A 19565-nucleotide genomic window follows, 5' to 3' on the forward strand; every position below is an offset into this window, starting at 1 on the left:
TTACTACAGTATGCACCACAGTGGCAATATCTTTCAATCCTGTAAGGGCTACAGCTGGCTCACCAGCCCAAGCTGGCTAGAGGCACCCTTGGCTACTGCTGACACCTATTTACAACAGAGGATCTGGGTTCAGGATTATCCACAGGCTACAAACCTGCTCCTTTAGGGAGAGTGCAACCCTATCCAGAACAGGAAATTAGCTATTTGCTAGATAACCCTATCATTTTATAAGCTTCACTTGCCAAAATTCCGCTTCCAGCACAACTCTTAAGGGTGCATGGGTGCGTGTTCCTTGTCACTACCTCACATATCCATGACCTAGTATCTGATCAAAAAGAAACTCTTTTTATCTAAAACACATAATTCCACTCAAGCAGCTAATATGTTCAAAAAACAAGTGTTCATTAAATAAATGTAAGCGTTCAGTTTTCCAGTTTTTTTCAATCCAGCAATCCACATTTAAAACTGATGTTCAAGCTACATTTTTATATCCCTTGCTGTGCCACCCTCATGCTGCCAGTTCTCCTTTCCTAGGTTTGCCAATGGCAAGCCTAGCAGTTATGAATCCTCCGAAAACTGTCAAGTTGTCGCTCCATTCTTCCAATACATTGGATGCTTCTTCAGCAACCCTCCCTGGCTTAGTTCAGCAATAATTGCATTGTTTTCTCTAGCAGTACCAGGAAATAATTTTGTACTGAGCTCCCCCCTCTACTTAATGTGCACATGACTTTCTGGAATTGAGCATGTGTGAAAGAGAACAATTAATTTATCATTTTAGCAAATTCTTATGACAGCCTCGTCCTGATAACAATAATTTTAAGTGTTATGGTGTGAGTTACTGATTAATCAGTTTAATCCTCTGATTCAAGGTACTCTGTCAATATGTTGCCATGTGGTCCAGAGGAACAATAAGCTCCAGCTTCCGTAAGGGGGAAAGGATGGCATTATTTCCTAGTTTCTATGTATAGTTCTTTAGCAAAAAGTACCTAGGCCCTTTTTCCCGCTGAAGCTTCTACTGCAGCAAAATTCCTACCCCCCATTGGTTTAAATTGCTATGACAGAATGAGAAGTTGCTCTTTACCTGAAGTTCCCCCAAGGAAGTATCCCAGCAGGAAGTCATATTTCTTGCCTTGCACTTTTCCCAATAGGTAATACTACACAGCCATCCTCTGCAGGGAAGCAATTGTCTACTCTGTGATAACAAGGCTGCCACCAGTGTAGGCTTTGTTGTTTGCTCAGCAAGACTCCTTTCTGCAGCTGTTAAGATCAGTGACTGTTTATCTAGGGCAGTGGTGCTCCTTCTGTAGCTTACATAGAACCACTGCAGCTGCCAACAACCCAAAAGAGCCATGTTTACTTCCATGCCTGGCATAAGGCTGACTACACCTCAGCAGCTGTTTCAAGGTGTGTGCGTGTGGGGACCACCTTTCAACCACCCAGAAGTGATATGCCAGCTCATAGGATGTCATGCCTGCTGACCCTGTGCCTCCTGCCAGTTGCCAGGCATGACCTGGCAAAGCTAACCAAACTCAAGGTCAAGGACAAAAGGCACACAGCACTCAAAGAAATCATTCTTCCTCATGTCACTTTCAGGGAATAAAGAGGTATCAGGTAAAGAGTGTTGGTATAATGTACCAAGTGACAGCTAACAGCGTGAAGTTGATCAAACTGATCTAACTGACAGGTACTGATCATGTGAGAAGTGTCAGGTGGACAGGAATGACACAGCACAAATGCTTCTATTGGCTGGATAGAAAGCTGATGCAATATTAGAGAAGGTTGCATGAACATAGGTTGTGTATATAAGGAGTGATGGGAAAGCTGTTCTTCTCTCTCTGAAATGCCATTGTGCGCGCAGCACTCTGCTGGATAACCTGTAAATATTCTGTACATAATATAACTGCTAAGGAACCTACAAACCTGTGTTTGCTTGTGTTCTTCTGTCACATCGAGGTGACAAACCACTACAACGGCTTCCGCTTCACAGCAACGCCAACAGGGTTATGGGCCCAGAGGTTGCAGTGGTTGCAGTGGTGAGTTTGTGGCAGTGGTGTTATCCTGAGTGCTTGGATGTCTGCTGAGGAGCAGTTATCTGCCGGTGCTGAAGGTACGGAGGCAGGCGGGAAGAGAGACGTGTTGATGAGTTCTCCAGCTGCGATGACGAGCACAGCTGCTATCCCCGTGGAGAAGCTCAACTCGGAAAACTACAATGTGTGGGCGCTGCGGATGAAGCATTATCTAACCAGAGAAGGGCTCTGGAGGTATGTGGAGAATCCCCCTCCCAAACCGAGTTCACAGGAAGAGGTGGCTGATAAGAGGGCTCTTGCTACAATTGTGTTAGCTGTGGATGATCAACAATTGCTGCATATCTACAATGCTGACTCTGCGAGCGAGGCATGGACTGCTCTGAGCAATGTTTATCTCCAGGACTCGGCCGATACGCTGATATCTCTGTCAAGGAGGTTGTATAGAACTCAGATGCTGCCAGGTCAGTCTGTGAGATCACATATTGATGCTCTGGGTGAGTGCTTTCGTAATTTGGAGCTTAGAGGAAAAGATACCTCGAAATTGGATCGCATTTTCATTCTGCTTTCATCTCTGTTACCTGAGTTTGAACCAGTCGTTTCCAGCCTGGAGGGCTATGAAGCAAGTGATTTGGAATGGAGCCAAGTCACTGGGCGACTACAAGATTTTGAGTCCAGGCAAGTTGCCAAGGGAGTCTTATCTGTGTCTGGGCATATGGCCAAAGGAAAGTCGACTTCGTCTGTGGAATGTAAAGAGTATTCCGGCTCCCAGGTGGCTGCTGTCTATTGTAAACCAAGCAACTTTCAAAAGCAGGAGAAGGTGTCTGGGAGAGTGAGAAAGTGCTGGATTTGTCAGTCAACGGGACACATAGCTCGTTTCTGTTCAAAAGCTAATTCCCAATCAGTGAAGGATGTTACAAATAGTGCCCAAAGGATAATGGGTACTGCTACAATCAAGCTCGTGAACACAGCATTACCCTCAGGAGGGGACTGGGTAATCGACAGCGGAGCTACAGGGATCTTTTGCAATGACCAGAGGCTGCTGACAGACATTCAGACATCTCAGCTAAAGGAAGTGCGGCTGGCTGATGGACAAACAACAGAAGTTGTCTGTATGGGTTCACTATATCTCCCACACCTTAATTGTACTTTTAAGAATGTAATGTGTGTTCCCTCACTTCGTTCCAATCTCCTAAGTGTGTCTGTCTTAACAAGGGAAATGTTTAATGTCATATTCACTAATAAGGGGTGTTCAATTTGGAAAGAAGGAAAGGAGTTGGTGCAGGGGTGTTTGTCTGATGGTGTGTATGTGTTAAAGAAGACTTCAGAAAGTGCACAGGTTGTTGATAACACTCCCATTCACAATAATTGTATACATTTATTGCACCGAAGGACTGGGCATATAGGATACTCAGCATTGAAAAAAACCTTAGATATTCTTGGGGTTGGTGACATCTCGGAGTGTACAAATTATTTGGATTGCCAGGTGTGTAAGGAAGTAAAAGCCAAGGCATATCCAGTGGCTAAAAGAAGCACAAGAGTAACACATAGACCTCTTGAGCTAATACACATGGATCTTATGGGAAAGATGCCATCTAGTGTCTCAGGACGGCAGTACATGCTTTGTATAGTGGACGATTATAGCAGGTTCTGCTGGACACTAACTATGAGGCACAAGTCAGACACATTCAAGCTATTTAAAACCTGGTGTCTTAAAACACAAAAGCAGTTGGGGTGTCAACTGTCCTCCATACAAACAGATTTTGGGGGTGAGTTTATTTCTCATGATTTTGAGCAGTGGCTGGAGAAAAATGGCATCAGCCATAGGATAGGAAATCCTGGGTGTCCCAGTGAAAATGGAGTGGCTGAAAGACATATAGGCAGACTGCAGACAGTCATGTGGTGTATGTTAAAAGACACAAGGTCGTCTACGTGTCTGTGGGCAGAGGCTGTCAGTGCGGCCTGTTATGTATGTAACCGTGTGTGGTCGAGTTCTGTTAATCACATTCCATACTTCCTATTGTATGGAAAACTGCCTAAGTTAAACCACTTGCGAGTGTTTGGGTCTGGGGCTTGGGTGTCCATTCCCAAAGCAAAGAGAACTAAGGCAGGGCCACGGTCAAAGTTTCTGAAATTCATTGGCTATCAGTCTGGAATGAAGGCATATCGTTTTCAAGAGGGACAAGCTGGAGTGAGGTTCAGCCGTTCTGCTTCATTCAATGAGCAGAATAACTGGTCTCACATACAGAGTCCTGAGATGGCTATGCTGCCAGTCACTCCAGATGCTAGTGAAACAAATCACAATGACCAGGGAGGTCAAATGCCTGATCCATCTCAGCAGATGCAGGCAAGCTCAGAGACTAAGCCAAGTGTCAGAGCAACTCTTAGAAAGACTGCAGGGGTTCCACCAAACCGCTTGCAGTATGAGACTCTGGGAACTCCAGTGATAAACTTTGTTGGCACACAGGAGCCAGAGAGTTTCAAGGAAATTCTGAGTTTTGCAGAACCAGAAAGGGGCGCCTGGCTAGGAGCCATGCAGACGGTTCTTCACAGGCAAAAGCTAGGCTTGTGGCAAGAGGTTTTACACAAAAATTGCAGAACTGATGAGAATGTATCTGAAGGAAAAAAGCCTGTATGTATAAACAAACATGAACTGTTTAGTAACATGTTAGGACTTCACTCTGTTATCTGAGGAGGGGTGTTGGTATAATGTACCAAGTGACAGCTAACAGCGTGAAGTTGATCAAACTGATCTAACTGACAGGTACTGATCATGTGAGAAGTGTCAGGTGGACAGGAATGACACAGCACAAATGCTTCTATTGGCTGGATAGAAAGCTGATGCAATATTAGAGAAGGTTGCATGAACATAGGTTGTGTATATAAGGAGTGATGGGAAAGCTGTTCTTCTCTCTCTGAAATGCCATTGTGCGCGCAGCACTCTGCTGGATAACCTGTAAATATTCTGTACATAATATAACTGCTAAGGAACCTACAAACCTGTGTTTGCTTGTGTTCTTCTGTCACATCGAGGTGACAAACCACTACAACGGCTTCCGCTTCACAGCAACGCCAACAAAGAGATGCTTGGGCTAATCTTTCCAGGTATGGAAACAGCACATGGCAAACTGTATGGATGTGAATGCAAAGGAGCAGCTGAAGACTTTGGGCAACTTAACCTCCTCCCACTTTCTGATATTCTGAACCTCTGGCAAGTAATAAAAAGAGGCCAAGAAGTAGGCAGGGAGAGGACTTGGAGACTATAATCTAGAAAGGTATTCTAACCATGCTGTGCATAGGATCTAGATATATTGCCTATTTGGGGAAAATATTATTTTGAAAACAGCCCCATTTGAGCTATCCTCTTAATTGATTTTTGTTAAATATATGATTTTCAAACTAGATTTGAGGATTCCCCAATAATGAGTGACTTAATTTTGTAACTGGCCTTCTACTTAAATACAAATGACACCTACAAATGTCACAAATACAATGTCACAAACTCGATAGTCTTCTGTAGAATGCATAAAATATTAGCTGAAAGAGAGAGAGAATTTTTTTGCCAGGTCAGTAGGAAGGGTTAGGTAAATGGCAGAACATTACGAGAGTTTAATTGTAAAACTCCTGCATAATATACTTTCATCCCTATGAGAGAGGACTAGAGGAATCTTGTTTATCATATTTTTTAAAAATCCCAATCTTCCACCAAGAAGCTCAGGGGGGGCACATGCGATGCTCCCATTCTCCATTTTAACCCCACAACAGCACAGTAATGTAGACCAGGCTGACTGGCCCAAGGACATCTAAAGAGTATAATGGCAGAGTGAGCTTGAGTCCAAAGTTCTCAACCAACACTGTAACCAGTAAATGACCCTGGATATCTGCCCTGGGTGCTCCAGCTGTACAGTAAATACTTTGGATTTTGCACATATATTCGGTATATTGGGCATGATTCCGTGGAATACCTGGTTGTAGGAAGGAAGGAGATAATTTCTGCTTAACAAATTCCACCTCTTCAAAGGAAAATATGAACTAGCAACATTGTGTGCAGAATTGCCATATGTATGTGGGGTGGAGAGCCAGCATGGTTTAGCGGTTAAGAGCAGCAGACTCTAATCCGGAGAACTAGGTTTAATTCCCCATTCCTTCACATGAAGCCTGCTGGTTGACCTTGAGCCAGTCTGAGTTCTCTTAGAGAACTATCCAAAAAGCTTTGCATGACAGAAATAGGTCAACTGGCAGATTCTATGCATAGTCAGGATCCTCAGCCAGATGTCTCCTGGCTGTCACAAGACTAATGCAATCATTTGGACAGAAGGACAGGGCAGGACGTTCATCCTCACCTGAGCACAATTGAAAAAAGGATGGGACTGTACCTGAACCAGTGACAAATCTGATTACCTATTCTGCAGTGTTTCACCTTAATGGCTCTTTCTGGTGCTTCAGGAAGCTTTCTTCTATCTTTAATAACTGGCACAGCAAGCTCCAATTAACCAAGGCCATTTCCGCATGAGGAAAATGTTCCTGAACAGCCTTGGCATGTTGGTGGTATATATATAGCCCCCTCCACATGACATCACCAACAACCCGAGGCTGTCCAGTAACTGGGTTGCGATTTGGCCAATTTTAAATTGCGATTTCGAGAATCCAGAAAACTAGGGGCTTTTCTGCACATTGGTCAGAATAGTAGCATGTATCCTGAATGCAAACATGCAATAGTATATTGTGCCTCAGCGGCCCTCCTCACCTTCTAGTTGTCTCACCTTTTTCAGCTGCCATGTCGTGCATTTTACCCTCCTCAGTAGCAGTTGGAAAAGGCAGACGAGAAAGCAATGCACCTTAGACGAGCTTCACAGCGGCCTGTCGATCACTGTAGGCCACCAATTCCCTCCCGGCATTTCTGGTTGGTGTTTAAAGGTTCCACGATGGCTGTACATGTTTGTGTTTTTAAAAAGTACTACTTATTAATTACAATGCATATGTGCAGATTCATAGAGGCATACTGTTGTATACACATATTTTAAACGCCTACACGCATCTCTGCATATTCATTGCTCCACACACATTGCCATTTAAAAAAAGAAATGCCTTTCCATGCCCGAGAGCACGGGAGAGGTAGGCGGGTGTGAGGGTGGGACCAAGCTCACCGGTCTATAGTGCGTTTCACCATCCAAACGTTCCTTCGACTCATAGCAGTCTGGTTGGTCACCGGTAGAAGGTGCATTTTTGTTACTTTGTCTCTTAACAAGAGCCAGACACAGATGGTCAGTCAAAGAGTTAAACTGTTTGTTTACAGTTGTTGCTAGTGGAGAAAGGCAGACTGGGTCAAGTGGTCTGTTTAGATATGCAGATTTGTCTGGGGCCATTACCTAACTCATGTTTGCCACATCCACAAGTTTAGCAGGAAGAGAAGCTTTCTGCTTCCTCCCTTTGTTTGAGAAGGTATCTGCTTTAGGCAGCTAGTCAGATCCATCTTGAATATTTACCATGTAACAGCTAAGACGTAGAGCTCCTGAAATGAGCTATAGGAAGCTATGCATTTTCTTGTTTGGTCTTCCAGTTTCCCCTGTCCTGTTTAGCTAGTAAAATTGACTTTTTATATACTACTAGCTTCAAAGCCCGTTCTTAAGAATGGGCCTTGAAAGTATCCCCTTCCCTGGCCCCTGGCCAGGCAGCTTAAGGTGACTTTGCCGGATCAAGTGGGGTGGGCGAGGGCTAGTCAGCTCATTAGCAGGCCCAGGACAGAGCTCCTTAGCAGGCAGTCAGCAGGCTGGGAAGCCCTTGTTAGCAGGTCCGGCTTAGTAGGCTGGGAGGCCCTCGTTAGTAGGCCCAGCCTAGCAGGCCAAGAGGCCCTCCTTAGCAGGCCCTTTACCCTTACCTGCTGCTGGCTCCAGGCACTGAGGCGCGCCTGAGAGCAAAGAGGCTAGAGTCCAGGGACAGAGGGTGGGAGCTGCAGGGGCAGGGCCAATCAGGGTGCAGCTAGTTTTGCTGGCTGTACCCTGATTGGCCCTATTCCAGCTTGGACAACCGGACACGTTCCACCCCCCAGGCTGTTTCACAAATATATAGAAGAACTATGGATAAGGATACCTGCCTTGTCTGGTCTCATCATTTATACATTAGCTCTGCTATTTTTTATTACATTAACACAGCAAGATATATTTTCCCCAACAGTTTTAGGGTGGTGAATCCACGTTATGCAATTCCAGAAGTCATGGGTTAAACTGGAGGAACTTGCGAGCCAGCTTCTGGAAGTAGGCAGCATCATGGGGAGGTGCCAGAAAATGCTGTCTACCTTTGGAGGCTGTATAGCTATATCACTCGTGTGTAGAAAAGTCTTGGATTTACCACCTAATTCACATGAACCACCAGCGACCCACCAGGAATAATACCGTATTGGAGCGGGGGGGGGGGAATGTGCGATAATTTCAGCAGCTTTGTCCCACCCTCACTCCCACCCTCCACCCTCTGTTTCCAGCTTTGAGTAATTTAAAAAAATGGCATGGTCCGTGTTGTAGTGGGACCACAAACCTACATTATCCAAGGTGAAATAAAATCTTTAAAGTGTCCATGGACTTCTTGGCATCAGGCAGGCAAAACACAGCCCCATTTTTGTTTTTTAGAGATGGTAAATGAGCTGGGAAAAGGTGATCGAACAGCTTTCTTCCAATCATTCATCCATGGTGTTTTTAAGCCTGCCATTAGCACAAAATGTATTTTTTGGCTTCAGTTACCTGTCCAGCCTTCTCACAACTTGGGCAAGCAAAAACAGTCCTGTTTGCATCTTCTGGAGGTGGGAAAGATCTAGCTGCCTTCTGCTGATCATACAGGGGTCTGAGCAGCTTTTTTTAAAAGCCAACCATTAGCACAAAATATCTTCTGACAATGTGCAGTATCTCAAAAATCCACCCAGACAGAAATAAAGTTAAAAAAAATACAAGTCCAAAAAAAGGGGGGCAGAATGCTGTATTGTTATGGTGTTTTTTTCCAGAGCAATGGGGCAGTGTTGATTTTATTGAAGATGCATCTGTGTTATGGCATTACCACATAGCAACATGGAAGTGCCTTTTTTTTTTAAATATTAATTGGGAGGCTGGGGGGGGGGAAAGAAAATTTCAGTCCATGAGAGAACTGCTGTGTTGTGATTGGTGGCTTGCTGTGAGTGACAAGCCAAGGACCAGAGGGAGAAATTTGGCTTGTTTACCCTTGCAGCCTAGTCGAGAGGCAAAAAGCCTCAATTAGGCAGAGGGAAAATGCAGGAGGATTTTCCTAGTGAGGAGAGCTGCAAACACAAGATTTACCATCCTGCATTTGCCAGCAGGAAGCCACTTTCATCTTATCCCTCCACGTGGAAATAGCCCAAGAGTTCTCCAAATCTGGGTGTAAACTGCACAAAGCTTTTATTCCAACCCCAGATCGATTCAGTCCCTGCCCTCGACACAGAATGCGATTTCTGTTTGGATTTGGGGCGATTTAAAATTTCCTTCTGCAGCAAGAAGGATTGAATTGGAGTGACCCTACCTTTATTGTGCGATATCTTAGAGTGCTTTTAACCCTCAATATTTAAAGGCTGTTTTGAATCTGGGCTCTCCTCCGTGGTAGAGGACCTGTGACTGGCCACAGGTGGTCATGTGACAAACTTGCCTTAAAGGAGAAGCCCCTAATTTCTCTCAACTTCTGTCGGTCCTGGATTTTTTCTCCCTTCTCTGCCTTTTTCGATCATCTCACCCCCCCCCCCCAAGAAAAGAAAGAGGCTCCCTGCTTGGCTCCTCTCCCCCCACCCTTCAAGAAAAGAAAGAAAGAGGCTTGGCTCCCCCCCCCCTTCTGAACTACCCTAACCACGTGCAGAACACTTTCCTGTTTCAATGGGGAGGGGGGGGAAGAGGAAGACCTGAGTTCAAAGCGATCTGAATTCAACAGGATTGACAATGGAATAAACAAAGTAAGTGCAGACTCTGCCCTGGACTCCCCTTCCAAACCAGGATGCTAACAAAGTCATTCCCAAGGACTTGCCCAAAGTCTTTCAGTAGCTCTGGAGATACCCTTAATGGCCCATTAGAGTTCCTTTTTCATAATCTAATTTACCTGTTAACAAACCTCTGCTATATTTCAACTGCCTTCCTGATCACATCAAGGCTTTGTTTTATGTCTCTCTGCCCCTAGCTCCAAGAAACTAATTTGGTATAAAAAGAGAGTATGCACAAGAATTCTTGTTTCTTGTATTGTGCTCTACTTTGTACAAGACCCATCTTACTGTATGGGTGTCTTGCCAATCAATGTGGCAATGGTTCTTTTGTTATTAGGATTTAGAAACAATAAGCATACCAGTGGAGGGGTAGAATTTGTTACTTATAGTTAGCAGGCAGTTGTAATATAGATGTTACACTGTAAGAACATTCATACATACCATGCAAGAGAGCTCTAATCTCTAATCAGCTACTGGGAACCCCCAAGGTGTACAGCATCTGGCGCCAGATCTATACTGGATCCATATCAGTCCCTGGATCCATATCAGTCTGGCTTCTGTCCTGGACATGGGGTGGAGACCGTACTGGTTGCCTTGATGGATGATATCTGATGCCCGCTGAATCGAGGTGGATCATCTATTCTCATATTATTAGATCTATATTGGCCGCATTTGATGTGGTCGATCATGAGCTTTTGGTCTGCCACCTTGCTGACACGGGGATTGGGGGAATGGCCCTTAAGTGGCTGGCCTCCTTTCTTGAGGTCACAAAGGGTGGCAGTAGGGGAGAGATTATTTGACCCCTTTGCACTACTGTGTGGGGTGCCACAGGGGGTAATACTCTCCTGTACACTTTTCAACCTCCACATGAACCCTCTTGCTCAGTTGTTCCGGAGTTATGGGCTGGGGTGTCATCAGTTTGCAGATGACACCCAGCTCTATGTCCTGATGGATGGATGGCCAGATATCCCCCCCTGAAACATTTGCCAGTTGTGTGGAAGCAATGACTGGATGGATCAGGAAGAGTCGCCTAAAACTCAACCCCTTCAAAATGGAGTTCCTGTGGCTGGGCTGAAGAGGGCAGGATCAGGAAGCACATCCCCCTGCCTGGATGGGGTGCAACTGACATCTGCACCTCTGGCCAGGAATTAGGGGGTGATCTTTGATGCCCCACTGTTCATGGAGGCTTAGGTTGCATCAGTAGCTCGGACAGCTTCTTCCATCTGCACCAGGCACGGCTACTAGCGACCTTCCTTGGAACACCTGGCCACTTCCAGATTAGACTTCTGCAACTCGCTGTACATGGGCCTGCCCATGTCCTTGACCCGGAATCTGCAACTGGTACAGAATGTGGCTGCACAGATCCTTACTAAGTCATCCTGGAGGATCCATGCCCAGCTGTTGTTGAGGCAGCTTCACTGGCTGTCAGTTCAAGATTTTGGGTTTGACCTTTAAGTCTATATGTGGCTTAGGCCCTACCTACTTACCTCCTTATGTCCGTACTGAGCTGACGCAGACAGCATTGCAGCACAGGGCGGGGGGGAGTGGAGGCGCGGGTGCCGGTGCGTCAGTCAGTGCACACATGCATGCGTGGAGCTCCATGCCTGCATGTGTGCCCCGAGTTGCACACCGGTGCCTGAACCTCCCCTCTCCCCCACACAGTGGTGCTGGCTGTGTTGACCTGGAATGGCCGATTCGGACACCACCATGCACAACCCTAGTTGGGATCCTGTTTTTTTTTAGATCAGGACTCCCCCCCCCCTGGTTTCCTGGGCCCAGTATTAAACTAGGTGTGGATGTTGGTTATCTATTCCCTGGTGATTCCATCACCAATTTTGATTGGAACCCATGCTAGAGACGGAAGCTCTGAAGCATTGTGGAAAAGTTTGTATTTTATATTGTTACCGCCATGTGGACTGTTGTTTTGGGGGGATTATTGGGAATTGTATTATATGATGCTTTTAAGACTAGATATTATGAGATTTTTTTGTGAACTGCTGCAAGCCAGCTTGCTGAGAGTGGTGGTATAAAAGTCTAATTAATAAAATAAATAAATACATAAATAAATATTGAGCTTCCCTATCAAGTTAGCAGCTACCTTTTTATTCTTAAACTAAAATAATAAGCAAGATTGATAGATGACACTTGTCTCTCACTTCTCATTCCAGGGATGCATCATCCCTGTGCTCTCATCTCATTAGAAGGGATGAGAGCATGTGAATCTTCCCAATTATAAATTACACCTGGGCTGTTCTCATCTCATTAAATGAGATGAGGGCAAGTGAATTCTAGCCCACTGCAACTCCTTCTTAACTTTTCTAACTACAAAGGCTTTAGATAAGCATGTTTTGGTGAGCAATATTACTTCCTTATCTATGTGACTCAGTGAGAGGAACAAAACACAAGAGAATGGAAGAAATACATATATATGATGTGAGAAAAGACAAACCCTGTCAACTTGTAACAATCTCTTCCGCATCATTGCCCGTACACTGGGCTACTTCTTCTGGAACCCTTCCTCCTTGATGTATCTGGTGGTAAAGTATGCTTTAATTGATGCAAATTCTCCCTCTTTAATACCCAGTTATCTCTTTATTGCCTCTGTATGTCTGATCTATATTAAATTGTATATATGTCATAAGTGATTATTTTGGTTTGTTTTGAATAAAATTCCTTTTCAATTATTTTTTAGAACTGCCACTGTCTTAGATTTCTTGCCAGATACTCCCTTTGTATACATAGGTGGAGTATTGTGCTTGTCACTGCCTCTCGCATTGCTTATTAGTCTTCTCAAGTTGCTAATTCCCCCATCATAAATTCAGGAGACGGGTTTGTTTTTGGTAGCAGAGAAAGCATGAAATATCCCCCACCCAAAAACAATGGAGACTTGTAGGATGGCTGTGGATGTCTAGTTCAGGGGCCTGTAGAATTGGACCCCCTGATCCAGTTCACCTGGAACTTGGGAGAGATACCTTTAAAACTTTAAACCCAAATTTAGTCCATAAAAATACCTTTTCTGTGCCAAACACAGCCTGAATGTAATTGGAGTATGCACTTATGTATTTTTCTAGAAGAGATGATGGTAGTAAGCCGTACCAGCATAGTACAATGGTTAGGAGCAGCAGACTCTAATCTGGAGAACCGAATTTGATTCCTCACTCCTCTACATGGCAGGGAGGTGTGGAAAGCTGACATCACTTCTAGGATCTCCTTGAAGCCTGATAAATTGTTTCAGGGACTCCACCATGGTCAAAAGGCTGAATTTTTTAAACTGACAGTCTGACTCTCAGAGGGTATGCTCTGGGGCTACTTGGTCAGGGCCCCCTCCCTCCCTTGCAAACACACACACATTACCTTCCCTCCCTCTACGCCCTTACCTGTTGATTTCCTAACCTCCTCCTCGATTCTTCCCCCCTCCCTCCCTCCCTCTCTTGCAAGCAAGAAAACAAACACACACACACCTCAGCATCTGGTTGTGTCACGGTCGCTGGCTGGGTCCTCAGGAGTGGCATAACTACTGGCTGGGTCTCCAGCAGTGTTGCACCAGGGCATTGCTTCAGCAGCCTCTGCCTCCTCTGACTCTTCTGGCGGCTCCCTGGATAGGACTACGGATGGCATATCCGGAGTCACATCCATTTGAGGGGCATGCCAAAATATGTTTTCCACATCAAAAAGTTTGTGTTAGGGCAAGCCCAATATGCAGTGTTTCATTTTGGGGAACAGAACCTTCAACCTTCCTTTCTTTTCAGCCACCTGTTTTTAACATGGCTTTAACCTCTATGACTGAAGCTGTTGGTGCAAGCTTAAATGGACTCCGGGGAATGGTAGAGGACAGGAAGGCCTGGAGGATCACTGTCCATGGGGTCGCGATGGGTCGGACACGACTTCGTACCTAACAACAACAGCCTCCATACCTACTGACCAGAGCCAGTCTCTTTTTATTGCCACACTCTCCTTATTCCTCTTATAGATGGAATTTTCAAAGAGATACATAAAGTCTGTTGCAGTGAGTATAACATATTCCTTTGGTACTATAAAGACTGAAGTGCTTTATTGTGCCATAAACTTGGTTTATGGAACTCATTGGCACAAGATATTGAAGGGATTGATACTGCATTTGTGGTCTGCCATTCTTTCAAGCGACAGAAAGCCTAATTTTCATTTCTGGTGGGCATGTGTAGATGTTGTTTCTATCCTCCTTCCTTCCATAAGAGCCCAGGGCAACGACATTTAAGGTTTGCATTTCCATGTATTTAGAAAGAGGATGCTGTCTTTTCACAGATAAGAATGTACAGTCTATATTCTGCCTTTATACAAATGCACCAACACCCCCAAGAGATTTTTCCTCAGTTCAGTAGGGCAACTAGTTGGATGAAAGAGGCAATCAGCTTGATCCAGATTACAGTTAAAAGTAGCTGAATGCCACAGAAACGATGAGAAAAGGAAAGTTACAAGGCATTTCTGCACATTGAAAAAAATAGCGTTACACCAGTGCCATGACGTAATGCTATTAAATAACGCACCTCCGGTCATTCCTCACCTCCTGGCTCTCTCCCTTCCCTCTGCCGCCTTCTTGCACTTCTAGGCACTTTGCACAGCTTGAAATGGCAGAATAGAGGGATGCAATTTACTAGTGACTTTCCTCCACATGTCAATCAAGCTAGGCAGCCAATCACCTCTCCCCCTGTTTTAAAGGCCCTGCGAGGCAAGCTATTTTTTTTAAGTAAAACTTCTCCATTTAGCCGCCCATGCATCTAATTAGATGCATAGTGCTTTATAAAATGCCACCCCCTTTGGAATCATTAGCCTTGAAGCAATCTTGTTCCTGATTTTAGGGGGGGGGGCTTTAGAGAGGCATGCTTTGTGTGTTAACTGGTGGGGAATTTTTTTCCCCCTTTGCCTGGGTGATTTAACACATATTTGTTGTTCCAGGCATTTGCTTTAAAAAAAGAAAAAGAAAATCCCCGTCCCCAGTAGAAGGGAGAGGGAGGCAGGTGCCAGGGTGGGTGCTGGAGGCAGAGGTAGCACTACTTCGGCTCTGCACATTGTTTTGGCATGTGGCTTGCTGGGTGCTCTCCTCTTGCTCGTGCCTGATTGTTGGGGGAATCCACTTTTGGGGATTCTCCAATTTTCACTTTAAAATGGAGGATGTAGCTGCCGGTTTCTTGCTGGGATGCTGGATGTTGGCGACGTTGTGCTAAATATGGCGTTTGCAAAAGGTAAGCTTTTCACTTTATTTTACGGGTGCAGAATGGCCCACAGAGCTTATTCAGCACTTAGCAGGAAGAACAAGAAGAGTTGGTATTTATCCCCAATGCTTCCCTATCTGCACAATAGGCACATTGTGAGGTAAGTAGGGCTGAGAGAGTTCTGAGGGAATAATGGACAGGTCCAAGGTCACCCAACAGGCTTCATGTGGAGGAGTGAGGAATCAAACCCAGTTCTCCAGATTAGTCTACTGCTCATAACCACTACACCATGCTGTCTATATTGTGACTCAAAAAATCTTTGTACTTGCACTTGATAATCAAGTGACCCACAGCAAGTTATTTCCTGCAAGAACATGATGAGATCATTGTGATAAATGTAAAATGTTCCAAACTTTACAGAGGTTCACTATGTTGTCTCTTGCCTCATCCACTACAACAGCCTTTCCCAACTTTTTTACTGTTGAGAAAACCCCTGAAACATTTTTTAGGCTTCAAGAAACCCCAGAAGTGGCAGAATCATGCAGAATATGATTGAGAAGCATAGCTGTGTACACACCTACAAAGGCCTTTTCCCCTTCCCACCCCTCCAGGCCTATCTTTGGCCATTTTGGGAGGTGAGGGAGTGGTTCAACATGACCATATATGGTCATATCACTCATTAAATGTTTAACAAATTTAAAATATATATTGACAAGAAGAAGAAAACTGTGAGAAATACAATAAGCCAATGGTAGTTACCTGCATTCCATTAGAAGATTTTCAAATGTCAGTGAAATACCAAGTTTACATTATTTAGCACAAAACCATTAAATATAAGAAAAATAACATATTCTTGTCCAGGCGAGGGGCTATCTGAGGGAATAGTGAAAGGGGAAAATACTTACCTCGAGAAAAGGGCGAGCAGGAGCAGCCTGAAGGCGGTGGGGCCCGAAGGCAGGCAGGCGACGAGTGAAGCTTCGCAGACGGCAGGCCGGCAGAGCTGTGGAGGAGAAAAGAACAGACATGAACAATCGAAAGCTGCGAGTGTCGAACACAGCAGAGAAGCCTCGCCTGGACTTAAGACCAACAGAGAAAGACGAGCGGCTGAGAGTCAAAGGTGGGCGGCTGAGAGTCAAGCAGAACTCCAGGCAGTGGTGATGGGAGCGGTTGCATGGACAGGCAGCGAGCGGGGACCTTGGGGGAACATTTGCAGCAGGGCCCGTCATTCGGTCGTCCTCAACGCGGCCGGGCCCGAGCTAGAGTACGCCTGCCAAGAAGCAGTGCATGGGAATAACTTGGGGAGAGTTGAGCTCGTAGGCGTGGAGGTGGACGCTGGGGAAACACCCAAGGCCGGAAATGAGCGGATAAACGGGAGGAGCTTTAAAAAGTCGGGTGGGTTGAGCCTAGGGGGAATAAAAAGGGGAGCAGACAGAGCGTGGTGGGGTGTGTAACTAGGAACGGTGGAGAGAATGGGTGTGAAGAAGGTTGTGTGTACTGGAGAATAAAGAAAACTTACCTGCAACATTGTGGTCCGAGTGCTGGTGTTGACAGAAGGGTGTAGCAGTCGACCTATGGACTAAAGGAAAGAAGGGTGGTGACCTACAGCGGAGGCAAGAGACCCTTCACAGTGGTGGAGAATGCGGGTATGAGACACACTATGCCCTGGCCACGCCCTAGTTTACCGACCCCACCCGGCTGGACTCCTCCGTTGAAAGTGGTGGGGCAGCCCGAGCAAGCAGCAGCCCAGCAGGCAGCAGCACTGACGAGAGCAGCTCTGAAGGTTCCTCTAGTGGTTCTGTAGTTGAGAGAATGCCCGACGAGAACCCTATGGACTTTGTTCAATTCAGGCGTTGGCTGGTGGGAAACCAGTCTAGAGTATGGCAAGAAATGATGGAGCAACAAAATGCTGCCCAAGAAAGGATGTGGGCTGAGATGCTGCAGGCGATGGATGAGCAACCGTGGAAAAGGGGCCGGGGCTGGTGGGCTGGCAGCAAACCCCTTAGGCAGAGTACCGTGGCCTTCCTTAGCCAAGCTAGGAGTGGAGGACAATGTGGAAGCCTATTTAGATCCCTTCGAGAGGACAGCAGAAGCGGCCCAGTGGCCTCGCAGTCAATGGTGATATATATTCGGACCTTACTTGACTGGAGAGGCACAGGCAGCCCTCAAAGATTTAGCTAAGGAGGAGTCCGCTGATTATGACACACTGAAGAAGGCCATTCTCGATATATTTGAAGTATTACCGGAGACTTATAGACAGAAGTTTTGGGCTATTTCTTTTGCAGCTGGGGTGTGACCCCGGGTGTTGGTCAACAAGTTATGGGATGCAGTGGAGAGATGGCTGGATCCAAAGACAGAGGGAGAGAACCAACTGGTGGGAAAAGTTGTATTGGAGCAGTTGTTCCAAGTTCTACCAGGGCGTATCTGTCATTGGATTGATTGCCAACGGCCCTCGTGCTTAACACAAGCAGCGGGATTGCTGGAAGCTTTTGTGGCTGCTGAGCATAAGGAAGTACCACGCTCCGGGCCTAGTAATCCTAGTGTCAAGATGAGATGAGTGACGGCAGCTGGGGGGGGGGGAACAGTGTAAAGTGTGGGCGTGCCCGACCTCCTAATTTTCCGTCACCTCGGCCATTGTGGACGGGAAAAGGGGTGTCTGACACGCGTCCTAGTGTTGCGCCTTCATCTGGGGGGTCGTTAGGAAGCAAACTGGAGGGGAAGCCGAAGGAGGGGTCCGAGAAAGGGCCCTGTTTTACTTGTGGTCAGTGGGTTCACTTTAAGAGGGAATGCCCCCTCATGGAGTGCAACATGGGGTGGGATGTGGCAATGAATAGTTTGGTCCAGAAATCAAACCGACAACCCAGATTTCTAATGATAGTGGTTAATGGGGAGTGCAGAGGGGCGTTAGTGGACAGCGGGAGTTCTAGACCCGGCGAAATAGTGAGATAGGTCACAGTTATGAGTTGCCATGGTCATGTGGAGAAATTTCCGGTGGTGATGGTAACAGTGTAACAGGGTCTTGGAAAATAGAAGCTGCCCTAGTGCCTAGTTTGCTGTACGCTTTTTTGTTAGGGAGAGGGGCTCCAAAATTTCAGACAGCTTTGGATTGGGTGACATGGGAGGAACCAGTGAAGGGGTGCTATGCGGGGGAGGAGGTTGGGCAGAACCCAGTGGAAGATACAGGCAGAGAACTCCAGGATAACCTGCAGAATGACCCCGACCTTCTCAGCTTGCAAGAGGTGAGAAGATGGTGTTGACCGAAGGGTGTAGCAGTCGACCTATGGACTAAAGGAAAGAAGGGTGGTGACCTACAGCGGAGGCAAGAGACCCTTCACAATTCTTTAATGTAAAATTACTGTTTCTATGAAAGTATCTGTTATTCAAACTAATACATAGTAAACAGGTAGCATAACAGCCTGACAAACATATTCAAATCTTACACATAGTTTACCATTGGCATAATAGCCAATAAATTACTACATAGTAAACTGACAACCTCTTGTGCCTCTTGTGGCGCAGAGTGGTAAGGCAGCCGTCTGACAGCTTTGCCCATGAGGCTGGGAGTTCGATCCCAGCAGCTGGCTCAAGGTCGACTCAGCCTTCCATCCTTCCGAGGTCGGTAAAATGAGTACCCAGCTTGCTGGGGGGTAAACGGTAATGACTGGGGAAGGCACTGGCAAACCACCCCGTATTGAGTCTGCCATGAAAACGCTGGAGGGCGTCACCCCAAGGGTCAGACATGACTCAGTGCTTGCACAGGGGATACCTTTACCTTTACCTTAAACTGACAACAAAGTAACCAGACAAACATGTTTGTCTTATACATTGTTGATAAGATGGGTCTCCAGTAACTCACCATTTTGGACTTGCCTTTTTCAATTAGCATAAAAAATGAAGAGTATCCTGTTATTAGAATAAGGGATTGATAACAATGTTTTAATAACAAATTGTTTTTTCAAAACCATAATACACAGCTTGCTGCTCTAATATAATACAGTTTTTCTGTAGGATCTAGCCTCTATGTAAACGAACGTCCCTCAAATGTACTAGTGATCTCAGGCCTTGTGTAACAAACCAGACAGATGTTAGAAAGTGATATTTTTCATATATTAAGTATAAGCATTTTAGAATAAGACTCACAGGTCTTCTTTGGGATTCTAGCCTTACCAACGGACAAGAAGTCTAAGCGTATGCATAACAAATTTCTACATTAATGGTCTGCTGATGCGGAATTATATCTCTATGAATCCTAACAGATAAGGTACAGCCGTGTGTTCCATGTTTGCATTCTTAAATAAACAATACAGAAGTCCTATAAAAGTTGCTTACCTATTAGAAAGACCCTGTATCAAGTAATAAAACATTGCTCAAACTAACCATGTTTGTCAC

General features: G+C 45.6%; 1 long non-coding RNA gene across 1 annotated transcript in view; it reads right to left on the minus strand.

Annotated features, from left to right (window-relative positions):
• LOC143831117 (uncharacterized) overlaps positions 1 to 19565 on the minus strand; it is a 62752-nt gene that overhangs the window by 14278 nt on the left and 28909 nt on the right. The window contains exons 3-4 of the long non-coding RNA XR_013228728.1: positions 16696 to 16755; positions 16085 to 16179 (exon numbers count right to left, since the gene is read on the minus strand). This is a non-coding gene — a long non-coding RNA (uncharacterized LOC143831117). The remainder of the gene's footprint in view (positions 1 to 16084; positions 16180 to 16695; positions 16756 to 19565) is intronic.

The sequence above is a fragment of the Paroedura picta genome, chromosome 3 (genome assembly GCF_049243985.1).
Source record: "Paroedura picta isolate Pp20150507F chromosome 3, Ppicta_v3.0, whole genome shotgun sequence".
Taxonomy (NCBI): Eukaryota; Metazoa; Chordata; class Lepidosauria; order Squamata; family Gekkonidae; genus Paroedura; species Paroedura picta.